A 14,220-nucleotide genomic window follows, 5' to 3' on the forward strand; every position below is an offset into this window, starting at 1 on the left:
TAGGACCAATTTGATTTTCTGCAAGTCTGCAATTTGGCCAGTCTTCCTGCCCTTCCCTGTGCCCTCAGAAGGTATGCGCTAAAATGAGTCAACACTGGGGAGCAAAAAAACAAAAAATGTTTCATAAGAAGTTTCCCCAGGACTGGATTCACAAATTAGCGAGACAGGCAGTTCAAAAGCTATTTGTCCCTAAAATACAGTTTACAGCATGGTGCAATTGTGGGACAGACGAGATCAGCTGCCGTAGCTATTAGGTTGTAATCTGAAAAACTGTGTCCTAGGTGAGCTGAGTGATACGTCCACTGGAGAAATTTCTAGTGGTGACCCTTGAGTTTACCTCAGCTGATCATACCGATTTCTCACGTGACTCGATGCCACCACCTCTGCAGATCCCAAAGCATTTCACTGGTTTTGCTAAGGGACAATAATGGCAGAACCCGTTGGGCAACAGGCAATACACAGGATTTGCTCACTACTTCTGATTCACTCCAAAGCAGCTCAGATGATTTCTAACTTTCCTGCTGCTCACTTTCTTTAAACTACTTCCCTCAATATCAATAAAAAAGTGTTCACAAATGAGTGTGGTAAAGCTAACTAGTCCAGTAAATGCATGAGAATATATTTCCTTAGTCTCTAACAATAAAATTAAAACCTAAGAGGGTTTCACCCTTCCCAGCATATTTAGATTGTTCTTTTCCCATTACCTTGGGTAAGATACAAGGCAGATGACATTTAATTTGGGTGATAAGGAACCCAAAGGGAGTTGTTTTTCTGCTGCTGGCAGTCTGGCAACCACTGGAGCTCCGTAGGGAGAGCTTTCCTCTTCCTGCATCTCTGGAGAAGTGCCCACGACACGGAGCCTCCGGCAGCCTCGGCTCTCCCATTCCCAATCCCGCAGCGCTGCAGGAGCCTTCGGGGGGGGGGGGGCACACAGCACATAGCTGAAAAGGAATCACAGTAATCCCCAAAATATTCTGGAGGATCTGGGGGGCGGCACCTGCACAGGTCCCACGGGTCCCCTCCCCATGCCCAGGGATACCCATCAGCCTGCCCACGCACTCAGCAGTTGCCAGCCTCCCCCAGCAGCTCAGGATCTTTCACTGCAATACTTACTTGCAACATCTACCAGCCCTGACTATTTAAAGCGATCAGAGATTTACATCAGGAGACTTTAAATATAGAAGTAATTTTGTGTAAACTCTTGCTTTTATTGCAGCTCAGAAAGGAGAAGGGAGGGAAAAGCCTTTCTTTTTTTAGACTTGGCAGGAAACAAGCAGTTAAATAAGTGAATACTATAAAATGAAAATCTTAAAGTGATTACAAATATGAAAGGAGTGAATACCAAATTGAAACAGCCGTTTAATCAAGATAAAGTACAGAAATCCAGCAATTGGCCTCCTTCCATGATCCTGTGGAGCTGCGCAAAGGAGGCGGCTTACTGTAGCATTACCAATCTCAGTTGTTCACTGCTGACTGCCGATACCCCAAAGTCTTCCACTCGTTGCAGCTTTTCACATGCAAAATGACTTCCTCTATGGATCACCCTTGATGTAAAGTGGCTTTAATTATTCAACAACTGAAATAAAGATGAAAAAGTAATTGCATTTTAATTGCTCTAATAATGGCAGGAAGCTGCTCTGTGACTTAAATACTGAAAGGTGAAGATTAAGGCTGTTTGTTAAGATGCCTTTCCTTCAAACCCAACTTCTTTGTATTCTCTGCCAGTCTTTGCTCCTTCCCTCACCCCATAACCAGTCACACCAGTGTACACCAGTTTTATTCTTAAACTCCTGAGATGGTTTGGTCTGTTGAGACAGTGACATCGACAAATTGGATCTTTTTACCATAAGCAATTTTAAGGTTGAGGGATTTTCTTTCAAGCATCTACAGACTGGGCAACAACAGCCCTTCAGAGATGGGTGACGGCAGTGGGAGGTTGCAGCAATGATGCTATATGGTGGGGAAATTATGTCGTTTAAGGGGCAGCTCCTGTTGTTTGACAGGCCTGGTGGCCCCCTGGCTCTGGTGGCCAGGGGGAAGCTTGGGTTGGTTTTCCTTCTTATCTGCAATTGGCACACAAAACCTTCAGGATTTTGGAATGGGAGGGGAGTGCATTAGAGAGGATTTGTTTGCTCCTTGCCCATTATGCTAAAATGTATGTGGGAACAAGTCCTGTCAGCCAGCCGCAGCAGTGGGAAGCAGCCTCACCAGGCAGCAGCCTTTGGCAAGGAAGTTTCAAGACCTGACCTAGCCTGACATTAACAGCACTTTGGAAATTAGTGTGAAAGCCACTGCTCGATACCCATGTATCACCTCTGACTGTCTCAGTTATCACAAAGATGTTTTTTTCCTTCTGCATGAGGAAGTTTTCTGCTTTTGTTGCCATCTCTGTCACAACGGGAGCTTCAATTCCTCACACCAGCTTCCTACCACAAACCGGAGCGCTCTCTCCTGCACACAATTCCTCCTGTGACTACACCACCCGGCAGTATCAAGTCAGACAGAATAAGCTCAGGAAAGGAACAGGTGCGGGTGGAATATAGAGTGAGGCTATTGACTTGGAGTGCCAGACACGGGCTGCAGTCAGCTCCAGATGTGAGCTGAACAATAACGAAAATCTTGTACTTTATCACCTTTTAAAGTACACGGAGGGATGGCCGAACAATTGTTTTCAGTGAATGATTTCAGGCAGTCATTAGCCTCACACAGAGAGAATAACACACATAAATACACAGGCAAGTCTATTGTGAGAAGAAAAAAGTTATCAACACAATTTTTAAGAAAAAAAACTAATATATGGGGGGAAGCAAACTTCATTACTTCATTCTATCTCTCTCCTCTCCCTCTCACTATTCCTCTTCTTTCTTTCAATGCTTGCGATGCTCAGTACAAGTTCAGTACTGATGGAGGTTATGCAGCATTTTCATAAGCAGTTCAAAAAGAAGCCTTGTGGTTATAAAGACACTGTTATTGGGGTAGTTTATTTTTTGCTGGAAGAATCATTAATTCAAATTGCAAATTGAAATAGGAGCAAATTCCTCTATTTATTAACGAACTAATTACTCGTTTAAATCAAAGTGAAAATATGCCAGATATTGGCTATGCCTCAGCAGGCCCCTGCTCTGCGGGTATTAGACTGCTGCAGGTTGGACTGACCCAGTTCCCACCAGGAATGAAACAAGAATGGAACTGTAAGTCACAATACCTCCTTTCTGGTCCCCCCTGGTGTCCAGGAGACTTATGTCCCAGGCGGTGCTGTTACCAGACGGGCTGAGGCGACCCTTCGGTGCAAAACTGCAACGTGAGCAACAGCACAAAAGGCTTCTGTGGGATGAGATGAAGCTTATTGAGAAAAGATTTTGCTAAGTTAAAAGCAAGAATAAAGTAAATATTATAGACATTCTTCAGCCTTGTGTAATGGGAATACCGCCATAGTTAAGGCTGAATTGCAATTTGCATTCAAAAGTAGGAAGAAATTACTCTAGTTCGCATTTCAATGAATGAAATTCATCTAATGAATTAGCATATGTTGCTGTGAGACAATTTCCAGTTTCAGAGGAAGCCAAAATTTGTGCATAAAGCTTTAAAAGTAAAATATTTTCTGGTTTTTTGCAGAAATACTCTCAAAAGTTCCTTCCTTAGAACATTGCCTCTCTTCCCCACACGCCACTGGGGAGTCCTGCCCAGGGGAACCCCCAGATTCCTCTTGCAATATGGAAATTTTGTGCAGCCTCTGAACTTTTTCCCAAGCAGGGGAAAGACCAGTGAAGCCATTTGTGGGCATGTCAACAAGAACATGCAGTTGCCCTGAGGAAAGGGGCTGGTGTGGGGCTGGGCGAGGAGGAGAAGGGGCAGCAGCCATGCAGGGGGAGCTGAAGGCCCGCCATGAGCAGAGGGACTGGCCATCACGTCCAGAAATGCCCCTGTGCTTCTCTCCAGGAAGCCTGGTGCCCCGCAAGGCAGTGATGCTTTATCTATGAAACATCCCATAATGCTATTTATCACTGGCTGTACCTCCAAACTCCTCAGTAAGGAGCCAGCCAGCACGGCACCTGGGCAGCATGGGACGCTGTGAGCTGCTCCACGCTGCAAGGACCCTCAGCTGGTCCCCTCCCTCCTACCCTGCTGCAGCTCCATGCTCTGCTCCTTGCGGGATGATTTTGGGACGCTCAGTAGGGTTTCACTCTCACTATCAACTGGACACACCAGACCTGAATATAGCACTCAACAGACCAGAAGGAAATAGGGGAGATGGTACCAATGGACACATGATCCTGAAATCCCCACCCATGCCTGTGCTCCTACATCAAATTTAGCACCCCACCAGAACCATCTCTGCCACTGATTTACAGATGCTTTAAGCACTGGCAAGATTTTCTCCCTCTGCATGCAGCTTGGACCCTATGGCTGGCCAGACCCTCTCTGCTGGGCTGCAAGGATAAAGGTAAAACTCACCCCTGTGCTGTGAGAGCCCCTGAAGTATTTCTCATAACACCCTTAAATGACAAATCACCTGTAGTAATTGCTATATTTTTGGGTCACCTCAAAAAAGGGTGCTGGCATGATCCAGCACAGCTGCAAAACTGGACTTAGTCTCACAAAAACAAGCTTTCTCACAAGGGACTTGTGCTTCCTGTTCCTTCTTCAAATACCTTATTGTTACCATTAAAAATTCAGCACCTATATTGTTTAAGCCATCAAACCTATTATGAACAAAGTGCTAACATATTTTAAAGTAATGAACCGAGCACGGTACCTAACAGCGAGGCCATTGCATTGTTCCTGGCAAGTGTGGTAGAAGGATGAAATTATATTTGTGACAAGGGATATCACTCGATTTGAATATCAGCTCTATTAAACAGAAAATAGCGAATGCATCAGCTCTACACCACCTCTGATGGCATGCTGAGGCAAGTATTTGGTAGGGTCAGTAGGTAAAAACTGAGCAGAATAATTCTACTCATTGCTGCCTTCACGGGAAGCTCCAGAAGTAATATGCATTTACAGGGAAATTTAACTGAGCCTATGGAGATTTATTCTGTGAGAATTTTCCTCTCTTCCATGGTAGTTGTTTGGGTTTTCTATTCAGTTTCAGATTATGAAAATGATTATTCAGAGGGGAAAATAGCATTGCATAGATGCCACTGTGCAAACAGTAACTTTTGGAGGAGTAAAACATTATCATCAGAGAACATGGCAATTTGATTTACAAGCGAGCAGACAGGAGAATGTGACAGCAAGCGAATAAAGGCTAGCTCTCACGGGGTGAAGCCACCTGTAGCGCTGACGCAGACTGATTGTGCAGCCGCTGCAGAGCCTCCCGCCGTGCTCACTGGCGTGTGTGCAGGCTCTGCGCTTTGCAGAGGACGCAGTGGTCTCTAGCAGGTTAGCCGCGGCGGAGATGAAGTTAGCCCCAATTTCCCCTTGGCTAAAGCTTCCTTGAGGGTATGCAAAACAATACTCTGCTAAAGGATAGTTCAAAGGGCTGTATGTTGCACCAACACTCCGTAAATTCAGCTCAACCATCTTAAGAGAACTTTATGTCTCTTTCTAGAGCCTTCTTCGCCTCATCAGGTTTCCATTTCTAAGGCAGAGACCCCTCAAAACCCTGTTCCAATCTCAGCCTCTGCTGGCGACCCTACTCTACAGCTCACACACTGGTCCAGGGCCTTATTATAACCAGTCCGCAGACAATTTCAGTAAAGGCACAAGGGAGAACACTTTTACAGAAAGCACGATCAAACTGTCAGTGCCCTCATTAAGCAGAGGGCACCTCGGTCCCCAGATGCACCGGGAGCAGCGCGTGGGCCATTAGCAAAACCGGGGCTGCCCAGGACACAGCGCAGGCTGCTGCGGGGCTTACAGCAGGATGAGTCTCACTGCCCTGGCAAAGGAAGAGGCAGAGAGCAGCGAGGTTAATTAGTTCGTACTTTTAATTAATTTGCCATTCTTAATAGATGCCACAGATATAGTCCTGAAGTCTTGCTTAACGGATAGGGTAAATTTATTACATGTCAAATGGGCAGCATATGCTTTCCCAACCAGCTGTGCCCACGTGTGCGTAGCCAGAGTTCCCGTGAGCTGTGGCTCAGCACGAGAAGGTATTTCAGTCTCCAATGCTCATTCTCTCCATTTCAGACTAACCATTAATCTGGTACCAGACAGGCTCCACCAAAATGGACCATGATGTGCTGCGTGTGTGTTTGTGTGTGCTGCTTTGCCAGTGTGTGCACACACTGCTGGGGTTTCTTGTTATTGCTGGAAACGGTCATGTTTGAACCTGCCACCGTTTCTTCCTTTCTGGTCCCTCTTTTGCAAAGGAGGGAAGGAGTTGTTCACCACCTGCAGTGAGACCTGACCTGCTGCTGGCGGGGCAGGAGCTGATTCCGACTTCCTGCTGGGTGCTGCCAGCATCCCTTCCCGCAGCGCGCTGCCAACACCGGCGCTGCTTCTGCCACCGCCAGCCCACAGCTCCGCTGGTTCTGCCCCAGTTGCCACTCTCCAAAACCACAAGCACTTGCTTAGTTTAAGCATGAGAGGCGCCTCACTGAACTTAAAGAGATACCCACGCATTTGAAATTAATCCTTTGGACAAATGTCTGTAGGAGCAGGCTTCTGCTCCACAGTCAGCACAGCCTGAGGAGGCAGGCTCTGATGCCCCCTAAGCTCTCACACCCCCTTTCGGTGTTGCACCACAAAACAGCACAGTTTAGCCCCAGAAATTACCAGCTCACCACATAGAAATGTCTGCCACGATTCCCAGCGGCTGAGGTATTGTGGTTCTTACAGGTAAGCCAGCGGTACCTGGATCTGCATTTTAGCAGTAGGTAGCTGTCCTCTTCACATCACTGAGAGAGGTTAGAAATCTGATGTCAAGTGAAGAATGGTATTTCTGTTTCTTCCTTGGTGCGTGAGGGGAAAGGGGGGAGAAAGAAGAGGTGAGAGAATCAGACCTGAACGTTTCCAACAATAATTAATAGCGAATCTGGGCGGCACACACAGAGGGCTCCATGGCATCCATACAGACGAGCTTGTTTGAGCCAGAAAGCTGGCCTCCGAGACTGTCGAATCAGCTGGGAATATTGATGTGATTAACAATGATTTGATTTGGAAATCAATGCGAAGGAGATTGTTTGCTTGCTTTGTCCAATTTAGTCCGTGAAATACTGGCTTCAATGCAGGGAGAAATTCAGCTGAAGCAGGAAGGGGATTTTGAGGAGGGGTGGAGTGGGGTGTGTTTGTTATTTTATCAGACATCCGTCTGGATTCTAGCTGGTGAAAACTTGAGCATTCAATCAAATGTTTTATGTGTGTCTATAATAATCCAAACAAAGGAACAGCTGACAGCTCATGATCATTTAAAGATAGAGCAATTTCTATTTAGCAATCTTGTGACTGCATTTTCTGTATCTACGTGCAAGGCTTCTTAATCGTTGTGTGGGTTTTGTTGCAGTGTGGCTGCAAATGAAACACTATGAATTTACAGGAAGCCCAACACAAGCACTAAGTCTTTAAGAGGAATATTAAGAAGCCATTCTCCTGGGTCGCAGCGCAAAGAGGCTGCATATGCACAGCTATTAAAGGTTGCCAGGTAGAAGCTGTTGGGTTTATATTCTAACCCGAGGAGGAGTGGTAATTCATCGTGGATATTTGTATCAGAAAGAGAAGCATTTTTTGAACTTTAGTCACATTAAATAGTCTCTTCCACTTTAGCTCCAGAGAACTGCTTCTGCCAATAACTCCTGGGAGCACTGCAAGAACCCCTGGGTGAATTTTTTTGTGGTGTGGGTTGGGAAACAAACTCGTAAAGAATTGATAAATGGTCTCGCCTAACTTTAATGTGTTTTTTGAATTATGTGAAAAGCTTAATGATGAAATCCCAGACCCCATCTGAGGGTCTCATTCTGCCACATTAATTTTGCTGAGTAGCCACTTGCTCCACAGGAACCACTGTAAGAGTCAACACAAGGAAGAGCAGTAAATGACACACTAGAGCTGAAAGCTTGTCACCTTAGTATTGCCCTTGGGAAATTTATGCTCCTTAAAATCAGCAGCTTTGCCAGTTATGATGTAATTATTTCATCACTCACTGTGGGAACTTGATTTTGTCACCCCCCCGCCATCCAACAGGTTACTCAGATTCCCATTAAATGCTTGGTCTCTCCACCTAGTTACTTTGGAGGTGCAAGACTCTCCCTAGCCTGAATCAAAATTAGATGTCCAACGCTCAGGCAATTAAGAGCAAGGCAAGCTGATGGAATATGACAGCGAGACAGCCCTGCCTTGCGTGCAGGTCCTTCCCACAGCCCGTGATCGGCACAGGCTGAGAGGATTGCAGGACACGGGCTGTACCAGGCAGCTCTGCCTACGGAGACAGAGCCATCTGATGATTCCCTTCCTCCCTCGCAGCTTCCAAGGCAGCACCCCTCTTTGGGTACAAATGGAGGTGTTGGAGGCTGTTTGCTCTGCTGTGGGAGGCTGTGCGAGTTCTGCTGGGTAGGACTGGCTTACTCAACAGCACAGAAAGGAGCAGCGCTGCCTATATGGCTTACTGGAGTCACCGATATCTTAGATACTCTCTGTTGAGACGGCTCACAGACACCCCTGGTTAGACCTTATCCTCTTGCCCTTGCCATCCTTAGACCCAGCCTCACCATAATAGCTGTTCTCCTTCAAGACTAAAACTTCAACCTCCTCAGAAAGTCCTCACCTTTCTGATCCAATCCTTCACCTGCTAGGAACAAAGCACCTCCTTTTTGACACACGAAGTCACATCTGCAATGTTACCACCACAATTTCAGCATGTCCACGTAGGACTGGAGTCCTTTGATGGAGAAGTCCCACCAGCTGAAGATACCTCACTGCCTTTGAGCAGTGGGACCGCTGCAGCTCTCCTGTCTGTGCCAGGACATGTTTCCCCTTCAAACAGCTCAGGAAAAGTTGAAATAGCTACAGACCAAAGGAGGTGCCAAAATATCCACTTATAGTAGATGCTCTGCTGCCTAGAACACATTAACACATTTTACATACAAAAGCACTGAGTGGAAACATTGAGTTACTCTATATTTTGACATTGGGCAATACCAACATGATCCAAAGAAAAAGTAGGAGAACAATCTTGCAGTGGAAAATGCCATCAGCAGTGAGGCTGAGCCCAGCCCACAGCAGTTAGCAAGTTAAAATGATTACAGCAGTTTGGGCTGTGATCACCTTAGACTTTAGAAGTTTTTCACTAACCTTTTTTCTGCAAGTAAATTCTTCACACAGTAGACAATTTGAGTAGTGATTCAATTCACTGCAGTCTCCTCCATGAGTCATTACTGAAGCAACTCTTAAACAAAGGTTAAGCATTTTAAACAGAAGTCTCTACCTTTCCAGGTGGGATGCAAACCCCACTTGGTCACAACTAGACATTCAGACAAAAGGGACTTCAACTCCCACAGGTGAGATCCATCTACATCCACAGATGTATTTTTATTCCATCAATTCAGTGCTATCCTTCAGCCTCTTTGTGCAGCTATTCAGTGAGGCTCTTTAGTTGTCTGGTGTATATTTATAATATTTATTTACATAAAAAAGACCTAGATGATTTGGACAGCGGACATAGCTTTTCAGATCCAAAAAAAACCCTCTACCATTAAAATTATTAACTAACTGGAGTAGTTCTGCAGTACGGTCAGCAGAAGAGACTATTCTTTCTCCTGTACGTGGAGAAGGAGCATTTTTGGTGCTACTGTGCATTGTGGAAAAGCAGCTCTACCCACAGGAGGGCAATGCCAGGTGAATTGTTTCTATTCTGTAATACGCTCTCCTAGCAAAGCACCTGAAGAGCTGCCTCTTTCTCTTTTATTTTATCAGTGTGGATGGAGAGTGACAGACACACAGTACCAGCCCTCACAGCACTCCACACCTCCATGGTGACAGGGTCGTTCAGCCTCCGTGTCCAGTCCAAGACAGCTAAAAGTTTTCTTTCGCTACAACGCTGCCCCCAAAGATCTGCATCCGTAAGGATGCTCCGCACTGCGTCTGGGGTCAGACTTCCAGCCCTGGAGGCAATCGGCTCTGCAGCTCAGTATTAAGCTCAGCAGCTATCTAGGCTTCTACACAGGCGCAGTCATACTTAATTCCAACACCATTCAAAGCTAATACCACCACTGTCTGTAATGCAATAGCTGAGCCATATCCAAACTCTGTGTGTGTGTGAGATAAACACTACACAGGCTCTTGGCTTGCCTATTAAGGTGTTTGCCCTGTTGTTCTTACCGACATCAGCACTGCTGACAAAAAGCAAGCAATGCATTTTAATAAATCTGGAGAGCTGTGTTCAGCTTCCCAAGCAGCTCTGCAGGCAGCTTGACAAAAGGGAGCTACAGGCTGCTGCAAACCAGGCTTCTTCGGGGAAGGGGGAAGGAGATGGAGTGAGTGCATCTGAGGTTCAGATGAGCAATCTTCTGTGCAAACACACAATCCCTGAAGCAAAGGCAACTGCAGAGCTATTTTGATTAAACAAGCCTGCGATCACTGAATTTCTTCTCCTGCGGAGTCCAGGAAAGGAGTGGGACAAATTCCCAGTGCCAGTCAGTGGAAGTAATGGTTTTGAAAACACCCCTTTACTGACTTTACCCCTTCTTCCAATACCACTTGTAAATTCTTTGCTAAAACTAATATTCTTAGAGCAAAACCGCCTTCCCCTTCACAATTCCACCAACAGAATTAACTGGCAAAGGTTCATTCTGTTTCCTCCCCTAAAATTCTTGACAGACACTTAGCAACCTATTTCACTAGATGCCCAGACCCCCCTTTGCCCCCCTTTCTCTTCCCTCCCCCTTCTGAAACGAAGAGCTTTTTTTTTTTCTTTTTTGAGAAACGGGAGTGCATTAACACGCATCCCGGTCTAGACTCCACCGGGTTTGCGGTAGCGCCCGGGTTTGCCGGCTGGCGCGGCGCGGTGCGGTGCGGTGCGGTACAGCGCGGTGCGGCGTGCGCAGCTCCCGCGCCGCGCTCTGCACGGTCATTGCTGTTACATTTCTGCCCTCTAATGGGTAAAAGGAGCTTCGCAACGTCTCTTTTCATTCCGAGGAAAGGGAGGAAAAGCCCCGAAGTAGTGAAGGCGCAGAATCGTCCCCATGCCGGCCGCGGCTCGGCCCCGCTCCCCCCGCGGGCGTGCGCCAGGGCCGAAGGGGCCGGGAAGGCTCCGGTGCCAGATGGCAGCAGGCAGAGCTCAGAGGGCACCTATAAATATTTGTTCTGCTCAAATAAATACACACGTTTTTCAGTTTCTCAGCCAATTTTGAGGAGTTTGCATCGGAGAATTAGGCTTTACCACAAGATTTCTTGGACCTCAAAAACATTTCATACGAGATGGTTTTATTTAACCTGAAGTTCATAGCACTTTTTTTTTTTTTTTTTTTTCCTGTGGATGTGAGCTGCAAGGGTAAGGGGAGAGAGGAAAATCCCTGAAGGAAAGTAAAATCAAAGAGCAGAAACATGAGGCCAGAGATTGCCATGTGTATACCCAGGATGGAGTAATGAAACTTTGAATGCTAAGAAAATTACAGAGACGAATTTCACAGTTGCCAACACAGCAGATAGCTTCTATGAAATGATGGAGAGTAGTGGGTCTTAAAACTCTTAATCTATTAAATTAGAGAGGGACTAGATATAATGGAATCATCACATTATAGCCAAAACAAGGAAGCCAGATGGGTGACAGATTTTTAAAGGCTTCTACAAATATCTGTACATTTGTTGCAATGTAAGATATGCTGCAAGAGCTTGTCCTGGCAGCCCCAGCAGGCCATCGGTGCAGCGGGTCCGGGCAATGCAAGCAGCCATGAGCTGCCCCGGCAGAGCAGAAGGACCCGGTGAGCAATGAGGAGGTGCAGTGATTCAGTGTTTCCTGCATGCAGTTTCTGAAAACAGCTTTCATAAGTTGTAGCTCATGTATTTACTTGGTTAATTCCTTCCAATTGTGAGCTCTTGTTAGAATTTGTTTCTGTGTTTTGAGTAGCAGGGGGGAAAAAAAGTCCTTTTTTTCAGTGGGAAACTACAGAACAAAACAAACATTGCTGGTTCCTTTCCAAATTGCATTTTTCATTCCATTATAGTTTTGCAGCTAAAAGCACTGAATTGCTGAAAAGAATTAGATCTATCTACATCTTCTCATCACAAAAAGTGACTGGGAGAATTCCCATTAAGATGAAATCTAAGCAAAGGTGGATCGCCAGCTGCAAGTAAAATTATATAGGGCACAAATGCTACTGAAGCAAGTTATCCCAGCATCATTCCCTGTCTTTGGCCTTCTAATTGTGTTCGTTTTCTCCAACTGCTGAAAGAAGCCAATTTGACTTTAAAACCAACAAACAAACCAGGAAAACATAACAAGGTATGCCATAGCTTCTAACATAGCTTCTTGACTGCCCCTATGCAAATTGAAGATAACATGTTTTCTCAAGTGAGAAAAATTCGGCTTATGGTACAACTGCCTCAGTACAGTGTCCCAAAGTAGATGGTGCTAATGCTATTTTAATCCGCAGTTTGGCATTGATCCTGCCATAACCACAGCATACGGACGGCAATGCAGTGAAGCCCTGTGTGTCTGCATGCTGCACGTGGCACTTTCCAAAATAGGCAGAAGAGCTTTAATCCTTCAGGCTGACCAAGTCATTCCCTGCATAAGATCCAGTGGAAGAGAGGACAGACGTGACTGGATGATGCCTCTGCAGCCCTGTACCTCCAGCCTCTTTCGTGCTGCGCTGGTGTATAAAAGGCCTCGCTGCTACTCAGCGAAGGACAGACACACCTTAGCTCTCCTCATTCCTGCATGTTCACCTCCATGCCAAAGGCAGGCAGGGCTGTGCAAATCCTTTCATATGTGGTTGTACTGTGATAGGGAAATTTTACAACATAGAACTGCTAAAGCCTAGATCCAGCCCTGAGCCCAAGCCCTGCATCTCCTTGATGTCTATCAATGCCTCTCAGCACATTGCATGGTCTAGACTAGAGGATTTCTTAAGATTCCACCCAGCCTTAATTTTCTTTGATCCTTCTCATTTCTTATTGAACCAGAAATTTCCCATTACAATACAGATGTAATTCCAGACCTTTTTTGCAGCTTTTCCAATCTCCATTAGAGCTTCAAAACCCTGAATAAAGTGTAGTTGGTTTAGCACAGTCAATGGACTGCAAAGTTCCATCATTTAATTTAATCTCTTTTGCTGTAGTGCAATTCCCCACCTAGAGCCCTGCCTATCTAATAGGTGTATATTCTTCTGTCTCCTGGTCCTGTTTTGTCTGATCGCAGCGATAGAGGTGGCATACGGATTAGACACTGGGATGTCCATTGTGCTGAGAGGAGGCTGGAGACAATGTCAGCCATCTGAAACGCAGAATGGGAGGGCCAGAGGGCGTTGAATGTTTCACATCCCTTGCATGTTTTCTCTTAGATGTATTGTGAGAAATGTGATCAATGCAACTCTTTTTTTCTACAGATTAGAATAAAGAAACACAAAAATCCTCTTTGATTACCTTGATAACACCTCCTCAGCTGGCTCATTATAACCTATTGTGAGGTATTTCCAAAAATGAACATTTCACCGTATGGGTCAGGAATAATCCTGTTGGTACAGATAAAAGGTGCCAATGCTCAGTTATAACAACCTGTGCCAGCTGAGGATTGTGCCTATCCACACCACAGGCATCTTCCAGTGCAAACCAGTAGCTTCAAACCTGCCCCAGCAAAAAAAAAAACCAAACCCAAGAGTGACAAGGCAGTCACACACCTACAGCGGCTGGAGGCCAAAAACTCCATCAGAAAGAGCAAAATTCCGCGCCGCAGCACTGGGAGCTTCCTAGCAAAAAGCCCTTGCTGTTTCAGCTGTAATGACGTAAATCCCTTCGACGCATTTGTGTCAAAACCATTGATCAAGAAACATTATTAATTAGACCTAATCCACACTCCGGAGGCACCAGAACATATCATCACAGCTCGAGGGGGTTTAGGGCAGCAGAGTGTATGTCTCAGCAAGGTTTCCTTAATTTTATCCTCATGATTTTGAAGGTGTGAATGCACAAAGAAAACAAAAGAAAAATAGCAGCTTTGCAAATTTAACCCTTCCGAGGTGCAGCTAGCACACTGAGCTGTCTGTGAGACTAAAACCTACCGTGGGTGTACCTAGACAAACAGTATGCCCTCTCAGAAGAAATATTGAAATATCATTG

At 45.7% G+C, this 14,220-nt stretch overlaps 1 long non-coding RNA gene across 2 annotated transcripts in view; it reads right to left on the reverse strand.

The window, feature by feature from the left end:
• Window positions 1–1,211: 1,211 nt before the first annotated feature.
• Window positions 1,212–14,220, reverse strand: part of LOC134522175 (uncharacterized) — a 29,739-nt gene continuing 16,730 nt past the window's right edge. For both annotated transcript variants that reach the window (XR_010072954.1, XR_010072953.1), the window contains 2 exons: window positions 3,206–3,324; window positions 1,212–1,576 (listed from right to left, as the gene is read on the reverse strand). This is a non-coding gene — a long non-coding RNA (uncharacterized LOC134522175). The remainder of the gene's footprint in view (window positions 1,577–3,205; window positions 3,325–14,220) is intronic.

Source organism: Chroicocephalus ridibundus, chromosome 11 (genome assembly GCF_963924245.1).
Source record: "Chroicocephalus ridibundus chromosome 11, bChrRid1.1, whole genome shotgun sequence".
NCBI classification, from domain to species: Eukaryota; Metazoa; Chordata; class Aves; order Charadriiformes; family Laridae; genus Chroicocephalus; species Chroicocephalus ridibundus.